Source organism: Mixophyes fleayi, chromosome 2 (assembly GCF_038048845.1).
Source record: "Mixophyes fleayi isolate aMixFle1 chromosome 2, aMixFle1.hap1, whole genome shotgun sequence".
NCBI lineage: Eukaryota > Metazoa > Chordata > Amphibia > Anura > Limnodynastidae > Mixophyes > Mixophyes fleayi.
Window position 1 is genome coordinate 11,969,641 of NC_134403.1, and position 15,073 is coordinate 11,984,713.

Consider the following 15,073-nt stretch of genomic DNA (forward strand, 5'->3'; position numbering starts at 1 on the left):
ATTTTTTAAAAAAACTTTTTTTTATTTTTTTAAACACAGGGGAATATTGGGGAAATAACTATGCCCTTAGAAGCACAGAGCACAGGACACAGCACCACTGGACTGAACAGGACACAGCACAGGACCCAGCAGCACCACTGACCTCAGAAGGACAGAGCACAGCACACAGCACCACTGGACTGATACTGCAGAACACAGCACAGCACAGCACAGCACAGCACAGCACAGCACAGCACAGCACAGCACAGCACAGCACAGAACTAAACAGCACAGAACTAAACAGCACAGAGGACCACCTAACACACCCTCCCTCTACCCTGATCAATGCCCGAGTGAAGATGGCGGCGACTAGCGGGGAATTTATAGGATCCGAGTATCGCGAGATCCGACAACGGGATTATGAGTCAGAGCCTCAGTTTCACTTTTGAATTTGGCGCCAATACCCGGATCTGTCTCGGATCCGACTCGGATCCGCAACGTTCGGGTGGGCTCGGATTTCATAAATCCGAGTGCGCTCATCCCTAGTTTTTATATTGAAGAACTCCGACCTGAGTTAAAGCTGCGTATTCCAGCTGCTACCGCGCCCAACCAACCGCCGTATCTCACGTAAGCGCAATATTAGGTTCTGTCGTGTCAGCAGCACCTGCCCTTCTCAACTAAGACACTACACCATAAATACTACTACTAACCATGTGAGATGCGCTCTCACCCTCCTGTCCCAACAGAAACTATAAAAGACTATATAACACAACTATAACACAAACTGCCAATACTAAATGGTTATGTACACAAATATTCAGCGGCCACTTTAATAGGTACACCTGCTCGTTAGTGCAAATACCTAATCAGCCAATCATGTGGCAACAACTCAATGCATAACATGCCTGGTCAAGAGGTTCAGTTGTTGTTCAGACCAAACACCAGGATGGGGAAGAAATGTGATCTAAGTGACAGTGACTAAGGGATGATTGTTGGTGCCAGATGGGAAGGTTTTAGTATATTAGAAACAGCGGATATCCTGGTATCTTAACACACAACAGTCTCTAGAATTTACAGAGAATGGTGCACAAAACAAAAACATCCTGTGAGCGGCAGCTCTGTGGGTGACAAATCACCATAAGTTACAACAGTGGTATAAAGAGGAGAATCTCTGAACGCACAGCACGTCCAGCGGGCTACAGCAGCAGGAAACTGTGGCTACAGTGGGCACAGGATCACCAAAACTGGGCAGGGGATAGGAAGATTGGAAATTGTCTGTCTGTCTGACAAACCTCAATTTCTGCTGCAACATTCAGATGGTAGAGTCAGAATTTGTTGTAAACAACATTAATCCATGTACTATTATCTGGAATATCATATGGGTCCATCCTGACGTTTCATCGGTGCAGGCTGGTGGTGTAATGGTGTGAGGAATGCTTTCTTGGCACATATTACACCCCTTAATACTAACTGAGCATCATTTAAATGCCATAGACTACCTAAGTATTGTTGCTGACCTTGTGCATCCTTTTATGGCCACAATCTACCCATCTTCTAACGGTTACTTCCAGCAGGATCACACGCACTGTCACAAAGCCCACGTCATGCCAAGCAAGAGATCAGAATTAAAGATATCTGTGCTTGAATACAGGTGATTGTATTAGTGCCTCAATCATTTTCATTTAACAACTGTGCACGAACATGGAGACCCTCAATACCTGAAATGCTAGGATCTGGGAACCACTGATATAGAGTAACATTACTGTATGTAGGGTACTATTACTGCCCAAGATACAGGATATAGAGTATGATAACTGGACATAGGGTTCTATTACTGCCTGAGAAACTTGCATACAGGACATAGATCCTTATTACAGGATGCAGGCTACTATTACTGGACATACAGTATTATTACTGACTTAGATACAGGACATAGAGCATTATTACAGGATGCAGGCTACTATTACTGGACATACAGTATTATTACTGACTTAGATACAGGACATAGAGTATTATATAGTATAAATCTGTCACTCACCACACTCAGGACAAGTGTGCACCCAGGAAACGTGCCGGAGCAGATACAGGAGCTGACACTACAGTTCCCTCTTTACAAATGTTCCCTTGTAAGAAATTGGAAATGGCGGCATCTAGTGGTGAGATTTATAACTACATCAATACCCAACAGCAATACAATCATAGAACTCACCGTAACTGAGTTCCAGCACCTTTTTTTCAACAAATTTTCCACGTTTTAAAAGTAACTTCTGAACATTTGATGTTTGGTCCACGTGGACTTGAATCGCCCTGTCGAGCTTAGCAGGTCGGCGGCGCTGGCACTGCTCAGCTTGCGATTGGTCATGTGGTCGCGTGCTGAGAGCTTACTACGGGCGGTGACCGTTATGTTTTGTTACAAAACTGACATGTGTGGGTGTGTGTACAGTGATTGACTAAGTGATGTGAGTTCCGGCACCTTTTATTATTGTTATTATTATTCATACTTGCCAACTTTTCCTCGCTGACTTCAGGGAGATCCTGGGGGTAGTTGGCGTGCAGGGGCGGGGCTTGATGAATCGCATCATTTTGGGCCTGCCCCTAAATGGTTGTCACCATTTTGGACAATTACAGCAGGGGGCAGGGCTAAGATGATGCAATATTTGCGTCATTAAGCCCCCCCACCACTTATCTATTGCAGGGGCGAGATCCGGGAGGTTGACATTCCGGGAGAGTAAGCAACTATGCGTTAAAGAAAAGCAGCTAATGAATCTCTAGAGACTGAAGTGTCTTTTACATTTCTGTCTCCATTACCGAAGTCATGTTGTCTTACCTGTCAATCTTTAATTAAATCTTGGTCTCCATGTAAATGGCCACCTCCATGGGCATCAATACATGGACATAGGACACAATTTCTGAACTGTGTCATCATGCCACAGATGGCGAAGCCAACCACGTCTTGTACTGGCTCAGCATCAGGGAGAATGCCAGACTCTTCAGGGAGTGAGTGTCACGTTACCAGAGAGACTTCAACTGGATCCTGATAGTTCAGCTGAGATTGACGTTACTTTAGCGAGGGGCGCGGAGTCTAACAAGTGAAAGGTGTTCACCAGAGATTCCCGCAAGGGAATATGGGCTTTTGCGGCTTCCACTTGCAGGTCGCGGTCCCCTGGAGAAGTTCTCAGCGAACACAGCAGACGGAGCGTAGAATCAGGTAGAAGCTGCGCTGTCACTTGATAGCGGTGTTTAGGCGGGAGGTTGGCAGCGTGGTTACTCGAGAGAGAGAATATAACTGAGACGTTCAGCGGAGTAGTCACTAGGGAGCTGGTTAGCAGGAAAAGATAGTGTCGCCACTTGGAAGTGCTTTACCGGAATGCAGCAGCGTAGTCACCTGGAGGTGAGTTCCCCGGAGAGACGTAGCTTGGAAGCTTGAGGGAATAGCAAAGACACAGGAGCTGTTTCCAATCTTAAAGTCAGGGATTGACTGAAAGAACCAGCATTGAGTTCTGGTCAGAGGAAGTATATATAGTGCAGTTCCAATTGACCAGCCAATAGAGGGCAGTGAGAACACATAAAGCAGTTAGACGGTTCTGCGCATGCGCAGAACCACTGAGCGCTGAACGGAAGAAGGGGAGAGACAGCGCTGGAGAGTTGCAGCAGCGTGGACCAGGTAAGTGAAAGAAATAGCGGGTCTTGGTGGGGATGGCCTCTGTAGTTAGCGGGTACACCCGCCGGCTCCCGGGGAGGCAGCGGGAGTCCGGTGCGTGACAGTACCTCCCCCTTTAGAGGTGGGCACCGAACACCTAGGACCTGGTTTCTTCGGAAATTTGGAATGAAATTTTTTCAGCAGAAGAGGAGCACGGATGTCTGCAGCCCGTACCCAGGAGCGTTCTTCGGGACCGTACCCCTTCCAATCCACTAAATACTTGATTGTTCCTCTAGAATTTTTGGAATCCAGAATATGGCTGATCTCGAATTCATCAGTTTGTTGGAGAGAAAGGGGAGTGGTAGATGTGACAGGAACCGAGAACCGATTAATGATGAGTGGTCTCAATAAGGAGATATGAAAGGCATTGGCAATACGTAGAGTGGGTGGTAGCCGTAGCTTAAAACACACGGGACTGATTACTTGAATGATCCTGTAAGGACCAATGTAGCGAGGAGCAAGTTTCATGCAGGGCACTTTAAGACGGATGTTCTTTGTAGATAACCACACCTTGTCGCCAACCTTCAAAAGAGGAATAGCTCTGCGTTTTTTATCTGCTGCCAGCTTGTAGCGAGTAGAGGATTTCTGAAGGGCCTTTCGAACTCGAGACCAGATGGATAGAAAGTCCTGTCGAAGAGTGTTAACTGCTGGAACTTGGGTGGGAGGGAGGGCAGAAAACTCTGGCATACGCGGATGGCCTCCAAATACCACGGAGAACGGAGTGGTTGATGTGGATTCGTGAAAGGAATTGTTATGTACGAACTCTGCCCAGGGTAGCAAATCCACCCAATTACTCTGGTTGGCTGAAGAAAATATCCTGAGAAACGTCTCCAGATCCTGATTGACCCTTTCTGTCTGGCCGTTGGTCTGGGGATGATATGCGGAGGAGAATTTCAAACGGATACCCAGAAGATGACAAAGGGATCTCCAGAATTTTGAGACAAATTGTACCCCACGATCCGAGACAATTTCAGCAGGGCAGCCATGTAGTCGGAAGATTTCCTTAATGAAATGTTGAGCTAGACATGCTGAGGATGGAAGGCCGATGAGTGGAACGAAGTGTGCCATTTTCGAGAAACGGTCCACAATAACCCAGATGGTATTAAATTTATTAGCTGGAGGTAGGTCAGTGATGAAGTCCATGCTAAGATGGGTCCAGGGCTTGGTAGGTAGTGGAAGAGGTTGAAGTAACCCTTGTGGAACCTGGCGAGGAATTTTGTTTTGGGCACAGATAGGGCAAGCAGCCACGAAATCTTTAACCTCGGAGTGGAATTTGGGCCACCAGTACTGTCGAGAGAGTAGTTCGAATGTTTTACGAGAGCCAAGATGACCTGAAAATCGTGAAGAATGACACCAGTGAAGAAGGCTCTTCCGTAGATGAGGAGGAACAAATGTTTTTCCCTGGGGGGGAATGGGGTTTGAGGAAGTTGAGAATAATTTAACGCATTTGGAGTCCAGGATGGGACGTTCCAGCAAGGTGTCTGATCCCGAATTTTCTGGGAAAGCCCGGGATAATGCATCCGCTTTCCTATTTTTGATACCGGGTTTGAAGGTGACCCGCAGATCAAAGCGGGTAAAAAAGAGGGACCAGCGGGCCTGACGTGGATTCAGGCATTGGGCTGACTGGAGATAGAGTAGATTCTTATGATCCGTGAAGATCGTAACTGGGTGACGAGCCCCCTCTAGAAGATAACGCCACTCAGTTAGAGCCAACTTCATGGCCAGGAGTTCTTTATCCCCAATGGCGTAATTACTCTCTGCTGGCAGGAACTTGCGGGAGAAGAAAGCGCAGGGATGGAACTTGCCTTGAATATTTTTTTGCGAAAGAACTGCTCCTACACCGGTGGAAGATGCATCCACCTCTAGGAAAAAAGGAAGAGAGGCATCGGGTTGCTGGAGGATAGGTGCCGATGAAAAGGCTCTTTTGAGAAATTGGAACGCTTCCAATGCTTCTGCGGTCCAATTTTGCGGGTTTGCCCCTTTTCGGGTGAGAGCTGTCAGAGGTGCCACCACAGATGAGTAACCAGCAATAAAGCGCCTGTAATAATTGGAGAAACCCAAAAAACGTTGAATGGATTTGAGTGTAGTTGGTTGGGGCCAGTTGATTATAGCATGAACTTTCCCCGGGTCCATTTGTAGACCGGAGTCAGAAACCAAATAGCCCAGGAAAGGCAACTTAGGAACCTCAAATATGCATTTCTCCAATTTGCAGAACAAATGGTTGGTACGTAATCTGGAAAGAACTTCAGCCACATGTAAACGATGATTGGGAAGATCTTTGGAGAAGATTAAGATGTCATCCAGATATACTACGACATTGGAATATAGCAGATCGCGAAAGATTTCATTCACAAACCCCTGGAAGACGGCTGGGGCGTTACATAAGCCAAACGGCATCACTAGATATTCGTAATGGCCGTCCCGTGTGTTAAAAGCCGTCTTCCACTCATCCCCAGAGCGAATCCGGATCAGGTTGTAAGCTCCGCGTAGATCGAGTTTAGTGAAGATTCTCGCACCTTTAATGCGATCGAAGAGTTCGGTGATTAATGGAATGGGATAGCGGTTTTTAATAGTGATGGAGTTCAGGCCTCTGTAGTCGATACACGGACGGAGAGCTCCATCTTTTTTTTTCACAAAGAAAAACCCGGCCCCGGCGGGTGAGGAGGAAGGTCTGATGAAACCCCGTTGCAGATTTTCCTTGATGTAGAGTGTAGTAGCCTCTGTCTCGGGCAGTGAGAGCGGATAGACTCGACCTCGTGGAGGAGTTTTCCCTGGAATGAGATCGATGGGGCAATCCCAAGCTCGATGGGGTGGTAGACGCTCAGAGGAGGCTTTAGAGAAAACATCCGAAAAGGAAGAATACTGGTGCGGTAACATAACTGTGGTGGGTTCTGAAGGAATCTGTGTGAAGCCGAGAGGTTTGACTGGTGTTAGGCATTGGCGAGGGCAGGCAGGACCCCACGCAATGATTTGTGATGAAGGCCAATCCAGATGGGGTGAATGTAGATGAAGCCATGGTAGACCTAGGATGATTGGGCTGATGGTTAGTGGAAGAACGAGAAAGGAAATCTTTTCCCAGTGGAGAGCCCCAACTTGCATGGAGATGGGTCTTGTTCGTTTAAGAATACTTCCATTAGGGAGACGGGAACCGTCAATGCCCGTAGTAGCCAAGGGCTTTTTCAGCGGAACAGTGGGCAGCGCTAGCCTAGTAACCAGAGATTGTGACATAAAGTTCCCGGCTGCTCCAGAATCCAACAAGGCCTTGGACGACTGGGGCCCTGAAAGCAAATGTAAGGTGACAGGGAAAGAACACGTTAGGTCTGGAAAAGAAGTTGGAGAGGAAGTAAGAGTCCCTAGACTGACCTCTCCAGTGCAGGCTAGGGTTTGTCGTTTCCCGAACGCCGGGTACATGAAGCCAGGAGGTGACCAGGATCTCCACAATATAGGCATAGTTTATTCTTCATTCTTCTCTCTCTTTCATCCGGAGATAAACGGGAGCGCCCCAATTGCATAGGCTCATCCGTAGACGTAGGTGGTTGAAAACGAGGAGCTAGACGAAAGGTAGACCGTCTAGGAAGGTCTTTCTCGGACGATCTTTCCCGAAGCCGAAGATCTACCCGGTTGCAGAGAGAAATTAGGGCATCCAAGGTGGGTGGCAATTCTTGAGAAGAGAGGGCATCCTTGATTTTATCTGACAGCCCTTGCCAGAAGGCAGCAACAAGAGCCTCATCGTTCCACTGGAGCTCGGAAGCTAGGGTCTGAAACTCAATAACGTATTGAGCCACAGAACGGGAATTTTGACGTAGTCTTAGGATGCTAGTAGCAGCGGACGTCACTCGTCCCGGCTCATCAAAAATCCTCCTGAATGCCGAAGTGAAGGCGGAAACATCATTGAGAAGATTGTCATTACGTTCCCAAAGAGGCGAGGCCCATGCCAGGGCTTTCCCGGATAGGAGGGAGACCATATAAGCGACTTTTGACCTGGGAGTAGGAAAATTCTGAGGTAATAACTCAAATTGAATGGAGCACTGATTTAAAAAGCCTCGGCAAGAGGTAGGATCACCATCAAATTTGGAGGGTGTAGGCAAACGCAGAGAGGAAGCGGCTGCAGCAGGGACTTCGACTGCTTGTGGTTGAGCAGCCGGCTGAGGCGGGGTCTCCTGTAAGGCGTCTAAACGGGATGCAAGAGTTTGCAAACCTTGCAGAAGTTGCATCCTGACGCTCCACTCTTCCAACCAGGTGTTGAAGCATGTCCTTGGCGGAAGGTTCTCTATCAGGATCTGACATGGCTGGTTCTTAGTGTCACGTTACCAGAGAGACTTCAACTGGATCCTGATAGTTCAGCTGAGATTGACGTTACTTCAGCGAGGGGCGCGGAGTCTAACAAGTGAAAGGTGTTCACCAGAGATTCCCGCAAGGGAATATGGGCTTTTGCGGCTTCCACTTGCAGGTCGCGGTCCCCTGGAGAAGTTCTCAGCGAACACAGCAGACGGAGCGTAGAATCATGTAGAAGCTGCGCTGTCACTTGATAGCGGTGTTTAGGCGGGAGGTTGGCAGCGTGGTTACTCGAGAGAGAGAATATAACTGAGACGTTCAGCGGAGTAGTCACTAGGGAGCTGGTTAGCAGGAAAAGATAGTGTCGCCACTTGGAAGTGCTTTACCGGAATGCAGCAGCGTAGTCACCTGGAGGTGAGTTCCCCGGAGAGACGTAGCTTGGAAGCTTGAGGGAATAGCAAAGACACAGGAGCTGTTTCCAATCTTAAAGTCAGGGATTGACTGAAAGAACCAGCATTGAGTTCTGGTCAGAGGAAGTATATATAGTGCAGTTCCAATTGACCAGCCAATAGAGGGCAGTGAGAACACATAAAGCAGTTAGACGGTTCTGCGCATGCGCAGAACCACTGAGCGCTGAACGGAAGAAGGGGAGAGACAGCGCTGGAGAGTTGCAGCAGCGTGGACCAGGTAAGTGAAAGAAATAGCGGGTCTTGGTGGGGATGGCCTCTGTAGTTAGCGGGTACACCCGCCGGCTCCCGGGGAGGCAGCGGGAGTCCGGTGCGTGACAGTGAGGGAGATCACCCCTATTTCAGGGAGTCTCCCTGACATTCAGGGAGAGTTGGCAAGTATGTTATTATTATGTGAAATCAAGGAGTTGCTACACATATTAGTGTACAAATTACATTTTTATTCCTTTTCCCCTGAAGATTGCTCCACCGACAGTGGGGCTACCACATATAATTAGGACAGAAAACCGTTTTGAAACCCCCTATCAACAATATACCCCAGTCTGGTTTTCTGTCCTTGGAAGCTAGAAGGAACCTTCAGTTTGCCACTGTTAGGTAAAGAAGTTTTGTTCCCTGAAGGGCTTCACACCTAGACTTGGTCAGTGCGTGGTCAGCTGAGATTCTTGAAGGTGATTGAGACATCCATGCCACGCTGCAGGAAGGATACCAACACCAGGGGAAAATCAACTTGCACAGTTCCTTGTAGTCTTACGGAACCAACAATCAGGATGAGCACCTTTGGCCAGCAAGATTACTGGGGGAGAGTTGAGTGGACAAGCAGAGTACTGGTTGGAGGAGATGGCTGTGGGGTTATCAACCTCAGGTCAGCTAAACAATTTCTTAAATCTCATTATTTATTAATTAAAGGGGTTTTGCTCCGTTAATTATCAGCTGTCTTTTGAAGGATGACAGATGATTTTTTTTGGCCCATTTAAGAATAAACTCATCCCTAGACTTCGCATCCGATAAGAGGCTGCTGTCCTGGTGATGACTTTACTTACCTTTAACTCCAGTTACAATCGCAAAGGTGGCTTTGCTCATGCCTGACCGGAGTAACCGGAGGGGAGAGCCGGTAAGATGTGGTGAGGTATTGGAAGATCCCTCTACCGCAATGCTCTCCCATAGGATTCAATGCGGGGAGAAGTTCCAAAAATCTTTGATTTTCAGAACTTGTTAAATCGCTCAAAACAGCAGTCCACATAGAAATCTATGGAGACTGGTCTTGTGCACAAAAACAGTATAAATAGCTGATGATGATTGTCACAAGCGACCAACCTGCTTCAGATACAGCAATTAGAAACAGCTGACCATGACTGGAGTCATCTTGGTCACTTACCAATGAATACACCTTTTCTGCCCCCACAAAGGATTTACTATGGAGTCCTTGCATTCACCAAACCACTTATTAATGTTTCACACTTAAATCACATACACATGTAGCATGAGCCTCACTTGGCTTCGTAAATTCACACAGAATCACGGAGAATATGCTAGATTAAATGTATTTAATCCAAAAAATGTTTCCATGGCTAAAGTAGAGCACGGTGGCGTAGTGGTTAGTACTTCTGCCTCACAGCACTGGGGTCATGAGTTCAATTCCCGACCACGGCCTTATCTGTGAGGAGTTTGTATGTTCTCCCCGTGTTTGCGTGGGTTTCCTCCGGGTGCTCCGGTTTCCTCCCACACTCCAAAAACATACTGGTAGGTTAATTGGCTGATAACAAATTGACCCTAGTCTGTGTGTATGTGTATGTTAGGGAATTTAGATTGTAAGCCCCAATGGGGCAGGGACTGATGTGAGTGAGTTCTCTGTACAGCGCTGCGGAATCAGTGGCGCTATATAAATGATGATGATGATGATGATAACCGTTAATAACAAGACATACAAAATAAGTTGAGTAAACCACTGAGGGTTAAATTGGCACACACTAGAGAGCCTATCGGGATGGCTCTAGATATAGAATCACAGACAAAATAATAGACAGTATAGAATTTCTTGTGAATTGGATCCACATTTGTGATTGCCTCGTTACCTGAACCTTTTCCACTTTTGCTTGTATGGATATTATACCTGAGAGTCATCTGGCAAGCCCCGTCTAATATCGGTGAGTGATTCACGCTGGATACGGCTATTATCAGCTTGCTCCAATATCCACTGCCGGCACGGATACTATATTTGATAGTCATCGGGCAAGATCAGGATACCATCGGGGCGTGACTAACGCTGCAAACGGGACTGCAAATCACGGGTCACTGGTAATATTCACCCACTACCAACTCAAGGAGGACCTGGCTAGATAAGCCTATGAGTGAATAACCAGATTCAGGCCGTGCGAGTTATACCATACGGGCGTCTAGGATTCAGGTGACTTAATACTCTATATAAGGAGGAATATATATTGAAACATATGTGTTACCATCTATACATACATTCCTACATCTCATTGGGACTGCATTACTATTGTTTCACCTCGGAGGTGTTTCTCCGATCACTGACTGGTTTTACTAAGTGTTGGCCACACTTATTCTGGTTGCGCAACCATATGTTCAATTGATTTTTATTTATTTATTTATTTACAGCCGCGGCTAATTATATGCTGTTTAAGCGCTGGATCTTATATCCTTATATTACATTTATATGATAGAGTGATTTTTCACATTGTTTTTATATTGTGTATCAGGTTTCTGGCTATGCCAGGTCTGTGTTGGATATATTTTATATCTATATTAAATGTTTCATTAATTGTCCAGTGCCTCTTTGGATTTTTCAAGAGATCTCCATTTGGTTTAATCATCAATCCTTGTACTCATTCAGCAGCGCTACCCTTATCTTTTGCTTGTTTATGTTTATACAAAATAAGTTGCACAATTAAGTTTCAGAAATAAAATAGGAAATAAAACCAGAGTCACTAAGTTACTAGTTTAATACTTGCCGTGAGAGGAGTACACTTTGGGAAAGATGGCACACTCCAACCTAGAAATATTGGTCTCCTCAGAGAAATGAACAATATTACTGGGTAAGGCAGCTGATTTAAACCTTCCCCATGTTGTCGTTCCCACCTTTGGAAATACATTTTCCCAATGTCAGAGCAGACTGGATCTCTGAATGACACAGGGCTTTCGAATGTGTTATCTATTTGAGATATAGGTCTGGCATTTCAAAAGGCAAGATTTTTCACCTTTGTCTGGTCAGACTGTTTACACAAACTTTGCAAAGCCTCAGAGATGTTATCTGTCTTCCCTGGTTACTTTCACAAGACTCTTGACACTTGAACAGCTCAAACCCATGACATTCAGCAAAGCCCACTTGTTACATACAAAATACACACGGGCCTGCATGAATATACAGGCGAAAGTAATAATCAGTGATAAGGTGCAATACATAATCGCCACATTGAGTGGGAGCACAGCAGATAACGCCTATATCTGCTGTGAACCTTTGGTTATAAATAACTTTGAAATGTAATTTTGCAGTTATCCTCTGAAAACTGCCATTTTCGGGGGATTTTATGCTAAAAGTACATTGTTAAAAAGGCCCCTTAGGTTCAAATACTTTGCCTGTTTTAAGGCTTTTATTATATGCTCTACTTACTGTGCAGCACTGCAGACTTTTGTGGTGCCTTATAAATAAAATAATAATAATAATCCATATACAACAGGAATGGTTTGTTTTGCTAGTACTCCTCACCAGTGAGGCAGCGACAGCCAAAGTGTCAGTTCCGTCTAATACCAATGATATCTTGCATCTACTAAGACCAAGCTCTGTGGTTCCAGTCTAAGGTGAACTTGCCATTGGTTTTAAGTTCTGCAGAAATCAGACATATGGGTCTTTCAGATTATTGTCCAAATTGAGAAAAGTTCTCTGGTGTCTGACCCCCTGGTGATGTCGGGGACCCTGGACTCTGCTATTTCACCTGCTGATTCTGGTTTGAGGTTCCTCTCAAATCTCTTACCCGTGGCTGGTGCCCCTGTTAGAGAGTAAGACGGCTGATCCTCAGGACTATATATCAATATCTCTAATGAGACCTTGTTGGTGGTGCCTGGTGGTAAATAAAGAGTGTGCTCCCCCTCCCAGAGTCTATCTGCCCCATGAGGAAAAGTATTGGGGCTCTTCCAGGCCCCCCTTGGCTGTAGGGACCAGGGTCATTATTGGGACCCCTGAAATAGCAACTTTGCAACAGGTGAAGAAGTCCGCTCCCTTATTCTCTCCTCCCCACCCTCTACCTGTCCTCTCGACCCCATTCCCTCTTACCTCCTTCGCTCTCTCTCTCCCACTGCCTGTTCTTACCTCGCTCACCTCTTCAACTTATCTCTTTCCTCTGGTACAGTCCCCTCCTCTTTTAAACACGCTCTTATCTCTCCTATCCTCAAAAAACCCAATCTCGACCCCACCTCTCTTGCTAACTATCGCCCTATCTCACTACTCCCCTATGCCTCCAAATTACTCGAGCGGATTGTCTGCAGCCGCCTCGCCAGACACCTATCCGACTATTCCCTCCTTGACCCTCTCCAATCTGGCTACCGTCCCCTCCACTCCACTGAAACTGCCCTGGCCAAGGTTACGAATGATCTCCTATTGGCCAAGTCCAAGGGTCACTTCTCCCTACTTATTCTCCTTGACCTCTCCGCAGCCTTTGACACCGTGGACCACCCCCTCCTGCTGCAAACCCTTCTGTCTCTTGGCCTCTCTGGTTCTGTCCTTGCCTGGTTCTCCTCATACCTTGCTAACCGCTCCTTCTCTGTATCCACGTCTGGTTCTTCCTCCTCCCCCTACCCTCTCCCTGTAGGAGTCCCGCAGGGCTCTGTTCTCGGCCCTTTACTCTTCTCGCTCTATACTTCCTCACTTGGTGCTCTCATCTCCTCCTTTGGTCTTCAGTATCACCTGTATGCTGATGACATTCAACTCTACATCTCTTCTCCCGATCTTTACTCCACCCTCCTCTCTCGGGTATCTGACTGCCTCTCCGCCATCTCCTCCTGGATGTCTTAGCGTTTTCTTAATATCAATATCTCCAAAACGGAACTCATTGTCTTTCCTCCGCCCAGACTCCCATCCCATCACGACCTCTCTATTGTCGTAAACAACACCACCATCTCCTCTGTCACCCAACTCCGCTGCCTAGGCGTCACCCTTGACTCCTCTCTCTCTTTTGCCCCCTACATTCTTTCCCTTGCCCAGTCCTGTCGCTTCCAAATACGCAACATCGCCCGCATCCGTCCCTTCCTCTCTCAGGATGCCCCCAAAACCATCATCCACGCACTCATCATCTCCCGCCTGGATTATTGCAACCTTCTCCTTACTGGCCTCCCCCACTCCCATCTCTTCCCCCTCCGCTCTATACTCAACATGGCTGCAAGACTCATCTTCCTCTCACGCCGCTCCTCCTCTGCCTCCCCTCTCTGCCTCGCCCTACACTGGCTTCCCTTCCCCTATAGAATCCTCTTCAAACTCCTCACCACCACATACAAGGCTCTCTCCCACTCTACTGCCCCCTACATCTCTAACCTGCTCTCCATACACACTCCTGCCCGCTCCCTGCGCTCAGCCAATGATCGCCGCCTCTCCTCCTCTCTTATCACTTCTTCAAACTCCAGAATCCAACTCTTTTTCCGTGCAGCCCCCCTTCACTGGAACGACCTCCCTCTCTTCATCTGTCTCTCTCCTACTCTATGCTGCTTCAAACGTGCACTGAAAACTCACCTCTTTCGCAAAGCCTACCAACCATCTACTTAACCACCTCACCTCCTCTACTCGCTCTCCCTTCTCTCTTCTGGCTCCCCTTGTGCCTGGTTCTGTCTACCCTCCTTTAGGATGTAAGCTCACATGAGCAGGGCCCTCTTCCCTCCTGTCTCCTCACCTGTTCTTCTGCTCCATGCCTATTGCATCTGCCTGCCTGGAGTTTCTGAAGTATTGGTACTTTTGTTTATTGTTCTGTACTGTTTCACCCTGTATAGTGTACTGTTTGTACTGTGTACGGCGCTGCGGAAATCTTGTGGCGCCTAACAAATAAAAGATAATAATGATAATAACCCCACTTTTCTCAATATGATGGACAGGAGTCTCTAAACCACTAACCCTATTTAGCACAGGGCTTGGGTGAGACATCAGTGGGTACATGGGGACTGATGAGCATGCCTGCAACTGATCTATTCCGCTGAAATAGAGCTTATCAAAAGTATAGGGCATTTAATTATTAATAGACTTGTGAAAACACCCCCCCCTTGCTCAGAGGGGTGTTGTGGGGAGTGTACGCGCCTCTTCTTACTTCTCTAAATGAAACAAATCTTCTTTCACCCCCCCCCCCCATAGATTGTACGCTCCTCTGAGCAGGGCCATCTCTCCTCCTGTTTCCACCACTTCTAACTCTTCTCTCCAGCTACTTTGCCCTCCACCTCGAGGACCCTCCTCCCCCCCGTCCCCTCTGGGGGTCTCCCTGTCTTCCGCGCCCTCCTTCTTGGGCTCCGTTGTTTGCCGATCCTCCCTCCCCCTTTCCCGCCCTCTCTAGCTGTGCATTGAGCCTACTGAGTTACTGTGCTTACTGTTTACTGTACTGTGCTGTCTCACCTTGTATTGTAATTCCCTGTACGGCACCACGGACACCTTGTGGCGCCC

At 47.2% G+C, this 15,073-nt stretch overlaps 1 protein-coding gene across 1 annotated transcript in view; it reads right to left on the reverse strand.

Annotated features, from left to right (window-relative positions):
• The window catches only part of LCMT2 (leucine carboxyl methyltransferase 2), a 51,705-nt gene extending 49,609 nt beyond the window's left edge, over positions 1–2,096 (reverse strand). The window contains exon 1 of the mRNA XM_075198486.1: positions 2,018–2,096. The gene's annotated coding sequence lies outside the window, so the exon portion shown is untranslated. The remainder of the gene's footprint in view (positions 1–2,017) is intronic.
• Between the last annotated feature and the right edge of the window lie 12,977 nt (positions 2,097–15,073).